This window comes from Anomaloglossus baeobatrachus, chromosome 1, assembly GCF_048569485.1.
Source record: "Anomaloglossus baeobatrachus isolate aAnoBae1 chromosome 1, aAnoBae1.hap1, whole genome shotgun sequence".
NCBI classification, from domain to species: Eukaryota; Metazoa; Chordata; class Amphibia; order Anura; family Aromobatidae; genus Anomaloglossus; species Anomaloglossus baeobatrachus.
The window spans coordinates 163,437,985-163,458,747 of record NC_134353.1 but is presented as its reverse complement, the minus strand read 5'-3'; positions in this window follow the sequence as shown (position 1 = coordinate 163,458,747).

Sequence of the window (20,763 nt, the reverse complement as noted above, 5' to 3'; positions counted from 1 at the left end):
AACTCCACAATAAATTCTAGAATACCCGATGCGTTAGAAATGGGCCACGTTGTAGTATTCCCATAATGAGCTTTAGGTCAGTTTTTGATGTATCAGAATTTCTGCACCTATTGTGTAAATTAGGTTGCTTGTGTTTTTTTCATTGCTTTTTTCATGTATTTTAATAGCATTTTTGACGCTTCATTTTTTGCCTCTTTGATTGTCTGTGTTAAACAACACACTGAACATGCATCACAGGTCAGTTTACCCCTCATAAAATAGAACTACAATGGATATGAGACTTTTATGAATCCCACCCACTTTGCTGAAACTGTAAGATGCTGCATCTTTGACACTGAAAATACAAGGCATCAAAAAGTCATCAAAAGTGTTATGGGAATGCAGACTTACATCTGATGAGGGCACGCAATGAAAGTAACACTTAGGAAGGCAGGGGCAGCATACTGAGCATGTGTCAGTACTGACAATCTGCACATGCTCAGTATACCAGAGAATAGCCCAGCTCCTGAAAAGGTCATCCCTGATGAGTACGGTTGCTACAGCAGAGACTGGAGCACCCGACCCTTCATAATGTCTCTGAGAATTCTCAGTGTGTGCTGGGACCCGCAAACAAAATGACATCAGAAGAAAAAGCACAGATAGGAATTTAGAATACGGAGGGTTGGGTAAAGTTTTTTTTGTTGAAGTATAATAGAAACTGCTTTTTTAACATTAACTAGATAGAGAATCATGTTAAATTCAGTTAGGTTTTGGACAACCCCTTTAATATTAATTAACCCCTTCATGGCAGACATAGTTTAGGCGTTCTTGATTCATTTGCTATTGTTGCTTTTACTCAGATAATAGTTTTATTTTACTACTACAAGGTGGCCCGATTCTAACGCATTGTGTATTATAGAATTTATTGTGTAGTTAATGTATGATTTGTGCTATATATATAGCTGTTGTTGTGTTTAGTTGCCAAGTGTTTGTGTAGGGCGCTGTAAATGTTCTGGGTGTTGTCTGAGTATGGGGGTGTGTGAGAGCGGTGTTGTTTGTTTGTTGCGTTGTGTGTGTTGCATTGTTTGTGGAGCGCTGTGTGTCTGCAGCATTGTGTGTGTGTGGTGCTGTGTGTATTGCGAGGTTTGTGTGGGTGTGTGTGTGTGGAGTGCGTGTTTGTGTTTTGGGGGAGGTATGTTTTGTGAAGTGTGTGTGTTGCTCGGTGTGTGCGTATATTTGTGTGTGTCGTGGTGTTTGTGTGTTTGTTGTTGTGTGTGTGTGGCGTTGTCTGTGTGTGTGGGTGTCTGTGTAGGGCGGTGTTTGTGGTTCCCAGTGAGTGTGGTGTGTTGTGCGGTGCATGTGTGGCGGTATGTGTGTGTGTTTTGGGGGGAGGTGTGCACCCCCATCATGCTCCATCCCCCATGCTGCGCACCCCACATCGTGCTCCATCCCCCATGCTGCGCACCCCCTTCGTGATCCATCCCCCATGCTGCGTACCTGCATCGTGCACCATCCTCCATGCTGCGCACCCCATCATGCTCCATCCCCCATGCTGCACACCCCTATCATGCTTCATCCCCCCATGCTGCGCACCCCCAAAATGCTCCATCCCCCATGCTGTGCACCCCTCAGAGAGGAGTATAATAGGAGGACTATAATAGGAGAAGTATAATAGAATTAGTAGTCCTGGGAGAGGAGTATAATACGAGGAGTAGTCCTGGGGGAGAGGAGTATAATAGGAGGAGTAGTCCTGGGGGGAGAGGAGTATAATAGGAGTAGTCCTGGGGGGGAGAGGAGTATAATATAAGTAGTAGTCCTGGGCAGAGAGGAGTATAATAGGAGGAGTAGCCCTGGGGAGAGAGGAGTATAATAGGAGGAGGAGTCCTGGAGGTGAGGAGTATAATAGGAGGAGTAGCCCTGGAGGTGAGGATTATAATAGGAGGAGTAGACCTGGGGAAAGAGCAGTATAATAGGAGCAGAGTCCTGGGGGGAGAGGAGTATATAAGGAGGAGTAGTCCTGGGGGGAGAGGAGTATAATAGGAGGAGGAGTCCTGGGGAGAGAAGAGTATTATAGGCGGAGTAGTCCTGGGGGGAGAGGAGGATAATGGGAGGAGTAGTCCTGTGGAGATAGGAATATAATAGGAAGAGTAGTCCTGGGGTGGGGGGAGATGAGTATAATAGGAGGAGTAGTCCTGGGGGGAGAGGAGGATAATAGGGGGAGTAGTCCTGGGGGAGAGGAGGATAATAGGATGAGTAGTCCTGGGGGAGAGGAGTATAATAGGAGGAGTAGTCCTGGGGGGAGAGGAGTATAATAGGAAGAGTAGTCCTGGGGGGAGAGGAGTATAATAGGAGTAGTCCTGAGGGGGAGAGGAGTATTATAGGAGGAGTAGTCCTGGGGAGAGAGGAGTATAATAAGAGGAGGAGTCCTGGGGGGAGAGGCATATAATAGGAGTAGTAGTCCTGAGGAGAAAGGAGTATAATAGGAGTAGTAGTCCTGGGGAGAGAGGAGTATAATAGGAGTAGTCCTGGGGAGAGAGGAGTATAATAGGAGGAGTAGCCCTGGAGGTGAGGATTATAATAGGAGGAGTAGTCCTGGGAAAAGAGGAGTATAATAGGAGCAGAAGTCCTGGGGGAGAAGAGTATAATAGGAGGAGTAGTCCTGGGGAGAGAGGAGTATAATAGGAGTAGTCCTGGGGGAAAGGAGGATAATAGGAGGAATAGTCCTGGGGGAGAGGAGTATAATAGGAGGAATAGTCCTGGGGGAGAGAAGTATAATAGGAGGAGTAGTTCTGGGGGGAGAGGAGTATAATAGGAGGAGTAGTCCTGGGGACAGAGGAGTATAATAGGAGGAGTAGTCCTGGGGTGAGGGAGAGGAGTATAATAGGAGAAGTAGTCCTGGGGGGAAAAGAGGATAATAGCAGGAGTAGTCCTGAGGAGAGGAGGATAATAGGAGGAGTAGCCCTGGGGGGAGAGGAGTATAATAGGAGGAGTAGTCCTGGGGGGAGAGGAGTATAATAGGAGGAGTAGTCCTGGGGAGAGATGAGTATAATAGGAAGAGTAGTCCTGGTAGGAGAGGCATATAATAGGAGTAGTAGTCCTGGGAAGAGAGGAGTATCATAGGAGTAGTAGTCCTGGGGAGAGAGGAGTATAATAGGAGTAGTCCTGGGGGGAGAGGATTATAATAGGAGGAGTAGTCTTGGGGGGAGAGGAGTATAATAGGAGGAGTAGTCTTGGGGGAGAGGAGTATAATAGGAGGAGTAGTCCTGGGGGGAGAGGAGTATAATAGGAGGAGTAGTCTTGGGGGAGAGGAGTATAATAGGAGGAGTAGTCTTGGGGGGAGAGGAGTATAATAGGAGTAGTAGTCCTGGGGGGAGAGGAGTATAATAGGAGGAGTAGTCTTGGGGGGAGAGGAGTATAATAGGAGGAGTAGTCCTGGGGGAGAGGAGTATAATAGGAGTAGTAGTCCTGGGGGAGAGGAGTATAATAGGAGGAGTAGTCTTGGGGGGAGAGGAGTATAATAGGAGGAGTAGTCCTGGGGGGAGAGGAGTATAGTAGGAGGAGTAGTCCTGGGGGGTGAGGAGTATAATAGGAGGAGTAGTCCTAGGGGAAGAGGAATCTAATAGGAGGAGTAGTCCTGGGGGAGGGGAGTCTAATAGGAGTAGTAGTCCTAGGGGGAGAGGAGTCTAATAGGAGGAGTAGTCCTAAGTTGGAGGTGTCTAATAGTGGAGTAGTCCTGAGGGGGAGGTGTCTAATAGGTGGAGTAGTCCTGGGGGGAGAGGAGTATAATAGGAGGAGTAGTCTTGGGGGAGAGGAGTATAATAGGAGGAGTAGTCTTGGGGGGAGAGGAGTATAATAGGAGTAGTAGTCCTGGGGGGAGAAAAGTATAATAGGAGGAGTAGTCTTGGGGGGAGAGGAGTATAATAGGAGGAGTAGTCCTGGGGGAGAGGAGTATAATAGGAGGAGTAGTCCTGGGGGAGAGGAGTATAATAGGAGGAGTAGTCTTGGGGGGAGAGGAGTATAATAGGAGGAGTAGTCCTGGGGGGAGAGGAGTATAGTAGGAGGAGTAGTCCTGGGGGGTGAGGAGTATAATAGGAGGAGTAGTCCTAGGGGAAGAGGAATCTAATAGGAGGAGTAGTCCTGGGGGAGGGGAGTCTAATAGGAGTAGTAGTCCTAGGGGGAGAGGAGTCTAATAGGAGGAGTAGTCCTCAGTTGGAGGTGTCTAATAGTGGAGTAGTCCTGAGGGGGAGGTGTCTAATAGGTGGAGTAGTCCTGGGGGGAGGTGTCTAATGTGTGGAATAGTCCTGGGGGGAGGTGTATAGGTGCCCAATGTATGTGGTGGAGGTGTATAGGTGTCCAATGTGAGCTAGGGGCGGGTCCAAGCGGCCAAAGTGTGTGGGGGGAGGGGCTGAGAGGCCATTGTGTGCGGGGGCGGGGCCGAGCGGGCATGTGTGGGGGCGGGGTTGAGCGGCCAACGTGTGCGGGGGCGGGGCCAAGCGGGCAAGGTGTGCGAGGGGTGGGGCCAAGCGGCCAACGTGTGCGGGCGGGGGGGCGGGGCTGGGCCGAGCCGAGCCGCGAATGCCTGCGGTGCAAGTCCAAGCCAAGTGGCCAATGCGACGGTTGTCACTGTAATGACGGAATTTTGGAGCAAGATAGACAGAATAAGGCAATTATATATATAGATTGACAAGATCATATGAGGGCTTGTTTTTTGCAGGATGAAATGTATTTATCAATGACCATACTTTGAGTTATATATAACCTATTGACCAATTTTGGGGAATTATTTATACAAATGAATACATACACAACATTTCTGGCATGGTTTTTCAATTTGAAATTTTACATCATTTACCATGCTGCCCAAATAGAGGTATCTTTTTAATGGGTTAGTATGATTAAGATGATTGCAAAGTTTTATTGCCTTATTATATTTTATTACCTTTGAATAAATTCAGCTGGATCAAAGTTGAAGAGGGGGATGATTCATGCACTGACATGTGACTTCTAGTGATGAGCGAGTATGCTTGTTACTACTCGGTACTCGCACGAGTATCACTGTACTCGGGCTACTCGGCGGGTACCGAGTAATTTTGCAATACTCGTGCTTTACTCGTGGTCTTCATTTCTGCATGTTGGCGCTCTTTTGAGAGCCAGCCCTCATGCAGGGATTGGCTGGCAGACCACTGCAATGCCACAGCCCTGTTAGTTGTGGAATTGCAGTGATTGGCCGGCCTGCACAGCGTGACCGAGCCTTTATACCGGCCGGCGCGCTGTGCTCTGTACACAGCCATCTCATATTCCCTGCTTTCCACGCCCACAGGCGCCTATGATTGGTTGCAGTGAGACACGCCCCCACGCTGAGTGACAGGTGTCACACTGCACCCAATCACAGCAGCCGGTGGGCGGGTCTATACTGTGCAGTAAAATAAATAAATAAATAATTAAAAAAAACGGCGTGCGGTCCCCCCAATTTTAATACCAGCCAGATAAAGCCATACAGCTGAAGGCTGGTATTCTCAGGATGGGGAGCTCCACGTTATGGGGAGCCCCCCACCCTAACAATATCAGTCAGCAGCTGCCCAGAATTGCCGCATACATTATATGCGACAGTTCTGGGGCTGTACCCGGCTCTTCCCGATTTACCCTAGTGCGTTGGCAAATCGGGGTAATAAGGAGTTAATGGCAGCCCATAGCTGCCACTAAATCCTAGATTAATCATGTCAGGCGTCTCCCCGAGATTCCTTCCATGATTAATCTGTAAATTACAGTTAAAAAACACACACACCCGAAAAATCCTTTATTAGAAATAAAAAACACTAACAAAGTCCCTCATTACCAATTTATTAACCCCGACAAACCCTCCATGTCCGGCGTACTCCACGGACTCCAGCGTCGCGTCCAGCTCTGCTGCATGGAAGTGACAGGAGCTGCAGAAGACACCGCCGCTCCGGTCACCTCCACGCAGCTAATGAAGGGAATAGCGCGATCAGCTGCTGTCAGTCAGGTAACTCCCGGCCACCGCTGGATCCAGCGGTGGCCGCGATTAACCTCAGTGACAGCAGCTGATCGCTATACTCACCTCAGTTGGTGCATGGAGCTGACTGGAGCGGCGGTGAGTAGCGCGATCAGCTGAGCTGTCACTGAGGTTACCCGCGGCCACCGCTGCATCCACCGCTGGATCCAGGTAACCTCAGTGACAGCTCAGCTGATCGCTATACTCATCTCATTAGCTGCGTGGAGGTGACCGGAGCGGCGGTGTATTCTGCAGCTCCTGTCACTTCCATGCAGCAGAGCTGGACGCGACGCTGGAGGACTGTGGAGTACGCCGGACATGGAGGGTTTGTCGGGGTTAATAAATTGGTAATGAGGGACTTTGTTAGTGTTTTTTATTTCTAATAAAGGATTTTTCGGGTGTGTGTGTTTTTTAACTGTAATTTACAGATTAATCATGGAAGGTATCTCATAGACGCCTGACATGATTAATCTAGGATTTAGTGGCAGCTACGGGCTGCCATTAACTCCTTATTACCCCGATTTGCCAAAGCACCAGGGTAAATCGGGAAGAGCCGGGTACAGCCCCAGAACTGTCGCATCTAATGTATGCGGCAATTCTGGGCGGCTGCTGACTGATATTGTTAGGGTGGGGGGCTCCCCATAACGTGGAGCTCCCCATCCTGAGAATACCAGCCTTCAGCCGTATGGCTTTATCTGGCTGGTATTAAAATTGGGGGGACCGCACGCCGTTTTTTTTAATTATTTAATTATTTATTTCACTGCACAGTATACACACACCGGCTGCTGTGATTGGGTGCAGTGAGACAGCTGTCACTCAGTGTGGGAGCGTGTCTCACTGCAACCAATCATAGGCGCCGAAAAGCAGGACAGCAGGGAATAGGAGATTGATTAATGAGCGGCCGGCTTTTTCAAAAGAGGAAAAGCCACCGGAGTTTGAACAGCTGTGCAGCGCCGCGGCAGTGATCGGGGAACGGTAAGTAAGAGAGGGGGGGGGAACTGACCGACAGACTGTGAGAGGGGGACAGACAAGACAGAGAGAGACAGACCGACGGACTGAGGGAGATAGAATAAAAAAAAAAAATGACCGACATCGCTAGTAAAAAGCACAAAACGTGCGTTTTGGACATCGGAGTGCCACACAAGGTTTTCATGTAAAATCTTTCATGTAATAATCTCAAAAAGTAACATACACCAGCTCTATCTCACTATTGGGTATGTGCCCTTAACATTTCCGCCATGAAAATTCATTTTGGTGTCATTTTGGAAGGTTTTCTGGTGAGTCCGTAAAAATGGCGTAAAACTCGGACAAAATTGTTCACATCTGTGACTTTTGAGTGATAAATGCTTCAAGGGGTCTTCCCCATGCTGATGCCATGTCATTTGAGCACTCTTCTGAGACTTTTGTGACATTTTTAGGGTTTCTACATGCTGCCGGGGGGTCATTTCACAAAAATACTCGGGTCTCCCATAGGATAACATTGGGCTCGGTGCTCGGGCCGAGTACACGAGTATCTTGGGAGGCTCGGCCCGAGCTTCGAGCACCCGAGCTTTTTAGTACTCGCTCATCACTAGTGACTTCCTGTTTGTACATAGAGCACAGAAAATTTACTGGGTAGAAAGGCTAAATGAGCAATTGAAAGTACACAGTGCAATATAATATGATGATTACAATATAATAAGATAATAAAAGCCTTGATGAGGTGCTTCTTTAAAGAGAATCTGTCGGCAGAATTTCACTCCCAAACTTTGTAGATTTGAATCCTATGTTATGCTGATATTATTCCTCGCTCAGTGTATCCGCCTCATGTGTATGAATATAAAAAAAACTGACCAGCACCTCCAAACAGAATAAGACAATAATGAAACAGATGCAAACCATCATGAAATTCAATATATCCAAGAAAATAGACCTGCACACTGAAATGTTATAATATGCAAACATTCAATATATGAATTTGGAACTATATTACTGCTATAGAATTATACTCAAAAATTAAGGTACTTAGTGAACAAATTGTCCAATTCATGAGAACCAGTCAGCCCCAGCAGGGTATACCCCTTTGATAGGACCCTAACCTATATGCCACTCCAGGGTTGTACGACTACAATATTAAAGGTAAGCAGGATCCAGATATAATTTAACATGCATTATGCTGATGGGAGGAGTGCTCAGTAGGAAACAATTGTACTACAAATATAAAAAAAACTTAGCAGAACCTCTAAACAGAGTAAGACAAATGTGAACAGGTGCAAGCCGTCACAACTATTCAATATAAAAAAAAATACATCTGCACTCTGAAAAGTTATAGTATTCAAACACTGAATATATGAATTAGGAAATAAATTACTGCTATAGAAAATACGTTAAAAAATAATAAGATACTGTACTTAAGGTATAAATTGGCCAGTTCAAGAGATCCCAACATCCGCCTTCAGCGTGGGTAGAGGCATAAAGGGATAGAGTCCCAACAAAAGAGTGCATCTTGCTGTGGCTGTTGGGCACTCCTGTGAATTGGACAGTTTGTGCACTAATTAGAAACTTTGCTTTGCAATGTGAGACAAAGGAGCTATCAGTTAAACAGGAGAAAGTGGCACTGAGTGGCCTCATTTTCATATCAATCCAAACAGTAATATTTCAGTAATGGAGGAATGGACTGGCTATGTAAAGGTAATGCCGGGCTTAATTTTGAGAGTGATACATGCACATATAAATATTTTGCTGTGTGAAATCATGCTGACATTGCATTTAAGGGCTTGATGTCACAAAAAATGTTTGGCAGCATTGAAAGTTCTGTTGAAAGTTGCATTTACATCAATCAAATGCTCTACAATGTACTTTTTCAAAGGTAAGTTTTGCATTGCACATACATAATTCAGAGCGCATAAACTTTGGGATTTGAGTTACAATTGTTACATCTTTTTATTTTTTTGGTATATATATCAATTTTACAAAAAAAGCTTCATGTGGATTCACATGCCTACACATTTTAAACGGAAAACTTCTAGATCTGAAAAAACAGCATTCTAGGCTGTTTTTATTAGAATGCAATGAGACATAAAGACTATGACAGAGAAAAAATAGGAACTACACAGATTTAATGTTAAGTTAATCTTCAAGTGCACAAATCAGCTATGTGGCTAATAAACAAACATATTCATACTCGGTACGTCAACACACTTCAATTAATGAATGCATGAACGTCAATGTTACTCTAATATTGAGGGGTATCGTCCCCTCCAGGGATGAACACTCTTATCCACCCATTTTTCTGTTTTTCTGACCTAAGGTTTTAGTTGTGAGCTATGCCTTTTCACTCACCATTCAAATGAAACCTGGCTTGCTACATGGAGAGGTAGGACATTAGTGATAGGGACCATCCATATTTAGGCACCTCTTGACATGGTTGGATGGCTTATGCACTCATTGATCAAAAACAATAACTAAGTACCTTATGTTTTAAATGTTTACAGCAATTGTGGTGTTCATGCATTCCTTAATTGCAGTGTACTGATGAATAGTGTATGTATACAACACATAAAGGCTATGCTATATTTACACTTCCAAAGGTTGGTGCTTATAAGTGCAAAAACCTGTCACTTATCTTTTAACATTGAGTATAATCAAATATATAAAGCTGAGTGTATGTGTGTGTGTGTGTGTGTGTGTGTGTGTGTGTGTGTGTGTGTGTGTATGTGTATATCCGCTAAAGGAATCCGCACCGTCGCATTTACAATCACAAAATTTTGCACAGACGCCTCATGTGACTCAGAGAACGTCAAAGACTATGTTTTGACAAGAAAATTTAACCCCACGCTTTACAGTTACTCTCCAAAAAACATGCCTCCATTAAAGTGAATGGAGCTGCGAGCTATTGGCTATTAATAGGAGCTATGATTGGTCCCTATAGGAACAAAGGACATTCATAGTATTACAAGCTTATGTGTGAGGTAATGTGATGTTGGTGGAGAGACAGACACAGACAGACACAGACAGACACAGACAGACAGGCACAGACAGAGAAAGAGGCACACAGGGAAAAAGACAGAGACAAACAGAGACAGATAGGAAAAAAAGCCAAACAGACAGACAGAAAGAGACAGACAGAAAAACACACGGGGAAAGAGTCAGACAGAGAGACAGACAAAGACAGACGGGGAAAGAGACAGACCTGGAAAGAGACAGACCTAGAAAGAGATAGACCTGGAAAGAGACAGACCTGGAAAGAGACAGACAGCAAAAGAGACCGACAGCAAAAGAGACAGACAGAGAGGCAGATAAAGACAGACAGGAAAAGATGGGGAAAGAGACAGACGAGGAAAGAGACAGATGGGGAAAGAGACAGACGGGGAAAGAGACAGACGGGGAAAGAGACAGATGGGGAAAGAGACAGACCTGGAAAGAGACAGACCTGGAAAGAGACAGGCAGGGAAAGAGACAGAAAGGGAGAGACAGACAGCAAAAGAGACAGACAGAGAAACAGACAAAGACAGATAGGGAAAGATGACAGATGGGGAAAAAGACAGACGGGGAAAAAGACAGACAGCAAAAGAGACAGACAGCAAAAGAGACAGACAGCAAAAGAGACAGACAGGGAAAGAGACAGATGGGGAAAGAGACAGATGGGGAAAGAGAAAGACAGGGAAAGAGACAGACGGGGAAAGAGACAGACAGGGAAAGAGACAGACAGGGAAAGAGACAGATGGGGAAATAGACAGAGCTGGAAAGGGAAAGACCTGGAAAGAGACAGACCTGGAAAGAGACAGGCAGGGAAAGAGACAGACAGCAAAATTGACAGACAGCAAAAGAGAAGGACAGAGACAGACAGGGAAATATGGGGAAAGAGACAGACGAGGAAAGAGACAGACGGGGAAAGAGACAGACAGGAAAAGAGACAGACGGGGAAAGAGACAGACGGGGAAAGCGACAGACAGACACAGAGATAGGGAGAGACAGACACAGAGAGAGAGAAAGAGAGAGACAGACACACAGATAGAGACAGACAGACACAGAGACACAAAGATAAAGAGAGATAGAGAGACTGATACAGAGACAGACAGAGAGATAGATAGAGACAGACACACAGAGACAGATAGGAAAAGAGACAGACAGAGAGACAGACAGACAGACAGAGACTGGGAGAGAGACAGTTACTATCCCGGGCAACGCCTGGGTACTACAGCTAGTTTATTATATTCATGAGGAACTAAAATATATTTTTTGTAACATGTTCCTGTAACATGTAATCTGAGAACATTTTTCATTTATAACTCACAAATACTAATATACTTTTGCCATCATTAATCCTTTAAGGACGCAGTCGGAAGATGTGAAGAGGACTTGATGTGTGATGGTGTGGAGAGGAGGAGCTAGAGATGTGAGTGCTATGGTGAGTATAACAATTTTCCTTCTTTTTTTTATAAGCTATGTTTATTATGCTGTGGGAACTTGAAAGAGAGTCCCATAGTATAAAATGTGACAATACATGTGAGGAGAAAAACTCTTGCATGAATTTTATTTCCTTGAAAACTCCATACAATCATGCACATTCAATTTTGCCTGATTCCTTCATCTCTACTTCTATTTTTGAAAGCATTATTACTTTTAAGCTTTGTGAACAAATATTTCAAAAAATATTTAAAAAAAAATAGATGGCATTTCAAGTTAGATTTTTTAATCTAGCTGCCCAGACATGGATGTTTTTAAGCTAGATAGGTGCATTTAACCCCTTCATCCCACAGCCTGTTTTCGCCTTGATGACCTGGCCATTTTTTGAAATTTTGACTAGTGGCACTTTATGAGGTTAGAAGTCTGGAACAATTCAACAGATCCCAGTGTTTCTGAGACTGTTTTTTTGTGACATATTGGGTTTCCTGTTAGTGGTAAAGTTAGGACAATATTTTTTGTGTTTATTTGTTGTAAAATCGGAAATTTGGCGAAAACTTTGAAAATTATGCAATTTTCAAAGTTTGAATTTTTATGCTCTTAAACCAGCGAGACATATGACACAAAATAATTAATAAATAACATTTCCCACATGTCTACTTTTACATCAGCACAATTTTGGGAAAAAAATAGATATAAAGAAGTTATAGGGGTTCAAAAATGATGAGCAATTTCTCATTTTTACAATAAAATTTACCAAGCCACTTTTTTTAGGGACCACATCACATTTGAAGTGATTTTGAGAAGTCTACATGACACAAAACAACCAAAAATGACACCATTCCAAAAACAGCACCCCTCAGTCTACTCAAAACCACATTCAAGAAGGTTATTAACCCTTCAGGTTATTCACAGGAACTAAAGCAATGTGGAAGGAAAAAATGAACATTTTACTTTTTGCAACAAAAATGTTAATTTAGCCTCAAATATTGCATTTTTACAAGGGTGGCAGGAATAATTGGACCCCAAAATTTGTTGAGCAATTTTTTCTGAGCATGCAGATTCCTCATATGTGGCGAAAATCCACTGTTTGGGCACACGGCGGGACTCAGAAGGGAAGTAGCGTCATTTGACTTTTTGAACAGAAAATTAGCTTGAATCGTTAGCCACACCATGTTGTGTTTGGAGAGCCCCTGATGTGCCGAAACAGTGGAGCTCCCCCATATGTGACCCCATTTTGGAAACTAGACCCCCTATGGCAAATCTAGATGGGTAATGAGCACTTTGAACCCTCAGATGCTTTATACATGGAGACATAAAAATGAAAAAGTCCTTTTTGTTCCACAAAAATGTTATTTTAGGCTCAAGTTTTACAGGGGTAACAGAATAAAATGGACCACAAAATTTGTTCAGCAATTTGTCCTGAGTATTCTGATATCTCATATGTGGCAGAAAACCACTGTTTGGGCGCATGGAAGGAGTGTCATTTGACTTTTTGAACGGAAAATTAGCTGAAATCGTTAGCCGCATCATGTTGCGTTTGGAGAGCCCCTGATGTACAGAGACAGTGGAGTTCCCCCACATGTGACCCTATTTTGGAAACTAGACCCCCCATGGCATAAACAAAATCAGGACGAATGCACGGATGTGCTGAAAAAAGGGGGGGACTAGATGGGTTGGAAAAAAGAAGTCCTGTCCAATATCGAGTATGGCTGCAGGACGCTTGCTGATCAGGTACCTAATTGTTTAAGTTTTGTCTTTTTTTATTTGGGGTGCACAAAAAAAATCAAAAACTCGAGCAATTACATAACTGATTAGCCAATCACGTAGCTGGTCAGCGCTTGGCGGCAAGTAGGCGGGGCTGTTTGAGGGAATGGGAGGTGGGATTGGGGATAGTTTGAAGAGAGCTACGAATAATACTTACGGGATGGATCAGAACAGCAGCAGGATCACAGGAGGGATGGAGGCAGATCGATGAGGCAGCAGATGGGGGCAGCAGATGGGGTCAGTGGCAGATGAAGGGGAACAGCAGCATATGAAGGGGAGCGGCAAATGGGTGGACCAACGTTGGATGTGAGAGGGCGGCAGCGACTGGGAGAGGGTGGAGGTGGATAGAGGGGCAGAGGATGGAGGAGCGGATGGGAGAGGGTGCAGCGGGTGGAGGAGCGGCGGATGATGGGGTGAGGAGGGGGGAGGGTGGAAGGGGAGTGGGAGGTGAGATTGTGGATAGCTACCTTGCAGGATGGATCTAGGCAGCAGGATCACAGCAAATTCAGGCTCACAGCAGATGGAGGCTCACAGCACATGGAGGATCACAGCACATGGAGGATCACAGCAGATGGAGGCTCACAGCAGATGGACACTCACAGCAGATGGATGATCACAGCAAATGGAGGCTCACAGCAGATGGAGGAGGGTGAGAGGTGGTAGCAGATGAAGAGGATGGGACAGCGTGCAGCAGATCGGGGAGGGGGGGCAGCAGCTGATGGGGGAGAGCAGTGGTGGATGGAGGGGAAGGCAGCAGATGGGGGCAGTAGCGGTGGATCGGGGGCAGTTACTGCTGCAGCAGTGGCACCGACGGCTGAAAGGCAGCTTCCACAGACAGAGTGAAGAAGAGGGGAGCGATCACTGGCCCCAGATTTACAGTGATTGGAGAGATCGGTCACACGGCCGGTCTCTCCAATCATAGCTGGGGGCAGGTGAAACAGAGATCACCCAGCTCTAGTCAATGATCAGTGCTATAGCTACTCTGGTCATGGCTGGTTTTCAATGTTTCAGCCATTTTCAATGGCTGAAACATTACAGTGGCTGTGATTGGTTGAGCGGCGTTCATCAGCCAATCACAGCCTCCGTAGGTCGGGGAGGAGACACCGCCCCTCCTGAGGTGAGGCAGAGGTACACTCCTCCCTGAATCTAAGGTTTTTGTATACCAATCTCCGACCCCGGGGCTCCGGGCCGCGATTTTGCCATGACATACTACCAGGGAGCCCTGACGTACCCAGTACATCACAGGTCGCTAAGGGGTTAAGTTAGGTTCCTAGATTATGGAGATTACCTTGCCATTGGTTTCCAGGCTTACATGCATTGGCTAATACATAAACTAAATATCTCATTTATTCATATAGCAGAAATGCAGTACCAGAGTTCCCCTATACATTGTTGGCTTTTTAGTGTGCATCTGTATGCATCTTATATAAAATTTGTGAACAGTACTGATTCTACAATGCCATGCTCAGGGTCGGACTGGCACACTCGAACACCGGAGAATCTACCTGTGGCCCCCCCTGTCCAGCACTGCAGCTCCTTCCTCCTGCCCTGCTCAGTATTCAAATCGCCGCGCTTTACTTTTTAGCCTGCACTAAAACAACAAGGTGATGTGAAGTAAAGTGCAGTGCCTTCACATCACATGCTCCTGGCACAGTTGCATTGATATTATCTCTATTAGCAGTGGAGCGCGCACGATCACTTCAGCCTGCTGACACAGTCCCCAGCTGGCCATGTTATATGTTCAATAAGGGATTATGTACATTGTAAAAATTGTGCTCCTCCCACGATGACATCACGAGGACTTTTACATATGTAAAAGAAGATGTTTTATTGTTTATATATTCTTTGGGAAAAGAGATAGGAGCCGTATCTGTGATTAAGGACCAGTTGTACGTCAAATGCGTATGTGATGACTATATCTCCTGTTAGTGGAATCTTATTGGATATATGCTTAATATTTGAAGAAATAAAAATTCAGGGTTTCAATAATTTTGGCCTCGGCTTCCATTTCCTTCTGATTATCTCTAGTACCTCTATTTGCTGTGGTGTTAAAGATACAGAAAAAAAGTTCTCAAACCCTTATGTTTTTTTCTGTCTCCTTGATATTTTTTTAAATCATGGAAATTGGGTTTTCTAGGAGTTTTAATTTTATTTATGTAAGTTGACTCCAGTTCCAAATTATCACTTGTTCATCCCTTGTTTTACGATCATTAATGTTTTAGTTTGGTTTTATTTTTTTTCTGTTTAGCTTTTTTGAGTTCCTAATTGTCATTCTTGTACCTACAACTCATCTACTTGATTGTTGGGATAATCATATAAGTAATTTATTTTTGTATTGTCAAAATTTAATTTTCTTAGGATGTAATGTTATTTGTTGTTTTACTGTAGTGTCTTTTGTATTTATTATTGCAGGATAATCCTGCAATAATTTGTCTTGCTAACAAAATTTCATTGTCATAGTTAATTAAAAGTTGCATAAGTTTACTTTAAGCTTCATGTGTGGGACCAATGTTTCTGTGATTGACAGTTGAGTTTGGGGAGATGAAACAGGAAAAACATTTGTAGATTTTGATGAGCTTCAAGCTACACAACTGTCTTGAGGGAATATTGGTTCTACGCTCAATGTGTCTCAATAAGTGACACATTGACTCAATAATGTGTCACTTATGTCTCAATAAGTCTAACCGAATCAGACATAAAACATCTGTAAAAACTTTTTGGACCTCATCGTGATCATTAGTACACTTAATGAATCAAGAAGAATAGGGGTAATGAACTTTGAATGATCAGGATATATTTGTTTAATTAAGCAATTCTAGAAGAAAAAGGTTAAATATATATGTATTTGCAGCATTTTGAAATTCCATTTTGTCCGATGCAGACTGGCTTGTATTAGAATTTCAATATTTCCTGTAGTAATGGTGGGTAAGTGATCATACATATGTTATATTTCTAGATATTCTGATTTGTAAAACTTATGTTTTTAATACTGCATTTGCACAAACTATATATACAATGCAGTTCATTTTTTTGTGCTAGTAATAGGAAAGGAAAAGGGCATTTTGTTCATTCTTAGTAATAAGAAGGGAAAAGGACATAGTCCAGATGAGAGATTTAAATAGAATTTGCATTCATTATTTTGATTGCCAGGAACATTTAGATATTTTAACTAAATGATCCTTAGGCGGAATAAAGATTTTGCAAATCCAGCTTTTCATTACGGAACAACAGTGTAGTCGTCTGTGCCATTGTTCAATAATGAAACCCAAAAAAACCTATATTCAGGTAGCTCTTTTCTCTACATGCTGTGCCTTAAAGTGAAAGTCTGCTTGTTAACATAATGTGGTTTAAATATCCAACATTCTGTGATGATCAGATCCTAATGTGTAATTTTATTGATCATCAGAGCCCTATATTTCTAACACTAAGCATTAATTTACCTACACAGACATGCTACCCCGGGGGTAGTTTTTAAATGCTTTATTCGCCGGTGTAAAATACAAATATCAGATACTCACTTCCTAAACCAGTGCCGACTTAATGATGTCATGAATAGTTACATAGTTACATAGGCTGAAAAAAGGTCCATCTAGTTCCACCTTCCTCCACCAATTATATATTTTTTCATTATATAATTTATAACTGACAATGTTGTATGTACTGAAGAAATCATACAGGCGTTTTTTAAAAGCTGTTATGGTGACACGAACTTAAGGAAGGTCCGGCGTGGGGGGGTGAGACACACAGAATTAAAGGGTTCACCAACAACAAACAAGGGGTACACTTGGGACACTTTAATAATGATGGGCCCTGGTGTTATTGAGGAGGCAGATGGTACACCTCCTGCACTCACCTGCAGCTGCACCCTGCACTCCTAGACAGTCCTTATACAGGTTCCACATCTATTGCTGAACAGAATACCTGAAACCCTGAGAGACCCTGTAATAACCCTGGCTATTGAGCTGGCAGTTAAGGATCACTAGTCCCACTGCTGCACCAATACCATCTGACTGCTCTTTTAAATAACTCATTGTAAAGACAATGTTATGCAAACTGAATTCATGAATCGGCCATTCTAATAATATCAAGATCAGCTGTGTGAGTGATCGCATTGTTAATATATCAATGCAGCCAATCAGTGACTGCTAATGTGCTGTGGCACTATCACTTCCCTTGGAAGTCAAAGATTCATCTGTGGGAAGTGTGTGCTGTAACCAATTAGCAGCCACTGATTATCTGCAGTGCTCACATGGCATAACTGCATGCAACCCCCGAGAGAGCTGGTGTTGACATATGTTGAATGGTTACTTAACAAATTTGGCACATTTGTTAATTGGGGAGCACTGGTACCATAAATGTATATTTCTAGCGTATGTTACACCACCAGAGTAGTGTAACATTTCATTAATTTCATGGGTGGGTGTACACATCTCCCATCTGCCATGTTCTGCTAGTACTGCCCATAGAAACAGAGCTTGCTGAGACGTGTGGGAAAATGTCAAAAGATGTATCATTTTTGAGCAACTTATGAGATGTGCAAAAATATTGTGACTTTTTAAGTTGTTCTATGCATGGATTTTGGAGCCCTATCATAGGAAAGCTTAGCTGCAATCACAATAAAGATATCTATGGAAATACATAATTTTGGATCTATTGAGATTAAGAAAACAAAATTATGTTAAAAAATGGATATGCAATATAATAGTATGTTTCAATGGCTCCAACCTGGGGCAGTAGTGTCAAAGAATGTTTCATACTATTAATATTGGCTAGTCTTCTGAGCAACTAAAGCCTGCTTCACACGCTGCAATGTATCTTACAATGTGTCGGCGGGGTCACGTCGTAAGTGATGCACATCCGGCATCGTAAGTTACATTGCAGTGTGTAACAGGTACGTACGACTGCGATTGAACGTTAAAACGTTCCTCGCATACACATCGTACCTTTCTCTAGAATTGCACGTCAGATTGTTCATCGTACCCGGGGTAGCACACATTGCAGTGTGTGACACCCCGGGAAAGATGAACAGATCTTACCTACGTCCTGCGGCTCCTGGTCCACAATGCGGAAGGAAGGAGGTGGGCGGGATGTTTACGTCCAGCTCAGCTCCGCCCCTCCACTTCTATTGGCCGGCTGCCACGTGATGTCGATGTGACGCCGAACATCCCTTCCACTCCAGGAAGTGGACGTTCGCCGCCCACATTGAGATCGTATGGAAGGTAAGTACGTGTGACGGGGGTTGTTTGTGCGACACGTTCAACAAATTGAACGTGCCACACATACGATGGGGGTGTTGCAAATCGCATACGATATCGTATGCGAAATTGCAACGTGTAAAGCAGGCTTTAGTTTTATAGATTGTTAACTGTAAAATTAAAAATTTTGCTGGACAGCCCTACTAGCCATTATAATGAGTGAACCACTGGCTAGCCACTGGCCATTATAATGAGTGAACCACTGGCTAGCCGTGCTGTGTAGTAAATATGTATATAGTAAATACTGTAATAGATGAGTTTAGATTAGTTTAATTGAACAGAAAAAAGTTCAAGAATAAAGTAATTAGTTCTGTCTTTATGTGAGATATGCTCTGCGCTCTCTAAATGGAATGGCTAATTGTTAGATGAATTCCAGATACATGCAGCTGTTAATGTTTGCATTGGTTATTGCTCCATCTGCAATACTAGCTAAAGCAATTCTTTACAATGCATTTGAGACTCCCATCTTTTTAAAGTTCTAACTATTTATCTCTTATGTATGGATAACACTTGTAATGACATATCCATATATTAATATATTTATAATATTTATTATCCGCAATATCTCTAACATTATTTTTTAGACATTTATATAACTTTAAAAACCTATATTAATTTCTAATTTTAAAGCTTTATGTGCCTGGATCACATGTTATTTTAGAACTGCACTTCTAAATTGATTGTTTGCAACAGAAGGAAAATGACTTTGATAGCCTTTGATGATCTCTATTGCATTTTTACATTCACATACCCTAGTCTTATCCTTTGTTTCTCCTTTTTTTGTTTGCCTCATTCTATCAGCTTACTAAACTTTAAAAACTATAAATGAAACACAATAACTCACTTTTCAAAATGTTTGCATCTGGTCTAAGGTCTTTAAGTCCATGATTAAGATGTAGTGACTATTCATTTGTTGAAACGCGTTGGATGGAGATATTATTTTGTTCTATGTGCGAGCCTGTACCACGAAGAGTTTAAACTTTGGTAAATAAAGAAGTTTTTTATATACTTTTCTGCCTATGGTCCGCTGGATTCTGTTTTTTTGCTATTTGGAGTTCTTCCTTCCCATGCGTGGCAGTCCTGGAGTGGACGAACGTGACATATCCCCTGGACACACAGAGTGGTGAGCTGGCCTTTTTTTTCTGTTCACATTTGTATTTAAGTCAGTTGTCTCATAAAAGAATGTGGCAATGTCAGTAATGTCTGATGTATAGTGGTTATGGTAAACTCAATAGGTGATGTCGATCCCCAAGCCCAAGGTCCGGGCGGGCACGCCGGCCACGGGCATCACTACAGCAGTTAGGTGGGGCAGGTGAAATACTGACAGCTGAGGGACTAGAAACAGGTGGAATGCTGAAAACTACTGGTATAAATAGAATATGCTTGCTCACTGAACAAAAAATAGGTGCTCAAAACAAAATTGTAGTCAAAGTTATATTGGATGATCTTTGGCACACAAAATCATAGGAATTGCAATATGAAATATATTTCTCAGTCACAAGCTGAAATTACATATTGTAAATGATTGTAAAAAACATTTTAGCCTTTAGGGATCTTTCTCAAGGTTAATGTGCATAATAACAAAATAATGAACAAGAACAGGATAACATGTCTAAAATGAGAATAAGATGATGTTTTCATAAATATAGTACATATACGAAAAAATATTCACATAGGAATATATTATAAATGCATAGGGATCAAAATTTATAGGCTTTAACCGATTCACCCTCGGCATTTTTTCTGTTTTCGTTTTTTCTCTCCTTCTTCCAAGAGCTATAACTTTTTTATTTTTCTGTTATTATAGCCATAAAGGGCTTTTTTATGCAGGACAAGTTGTAATTTTGAATGAAACCTTTAGTTTTATCATATAGTGTACTGGAAAAAGGGAAAAAAATTCCAAGTGCTGTGAAACTGCAAAAAAAATCTTAATCGCACAATTGTTTTCGGGGTGTTTTATTTACCACGTTCACTGTATTGTAAAAATGACATGTCAGTATGATGCCTCATGTCAGTATGGGTTCGTTGATACCAAACATGTATACTTTTAGTTTTATCTAAGGGGTGAAAAAAAAAATTCATAAATGTGTCCAAAGAAAGAAAAGCACTTTTGTTGCCATTTTCCGAGACGCGTAGCATTCTCAAATTTTGGGACTCAGTGGTGGCTTATTTTTTGTGTCTTGAGCTGATGTTTTTAATTATACTATTTTTACGTAAGTGCAAAGTTTTGATCGCCTGTTATTGCATTTCAATGCAATGTTGTGGCAACCAAAAAACAAAATCACTTGTGATGATCAGAGCGATATTGTAGCACTGCTCTGATGAGAAAAAATGCTGTGTTCCTGTGAGCACTGACACTCTGTC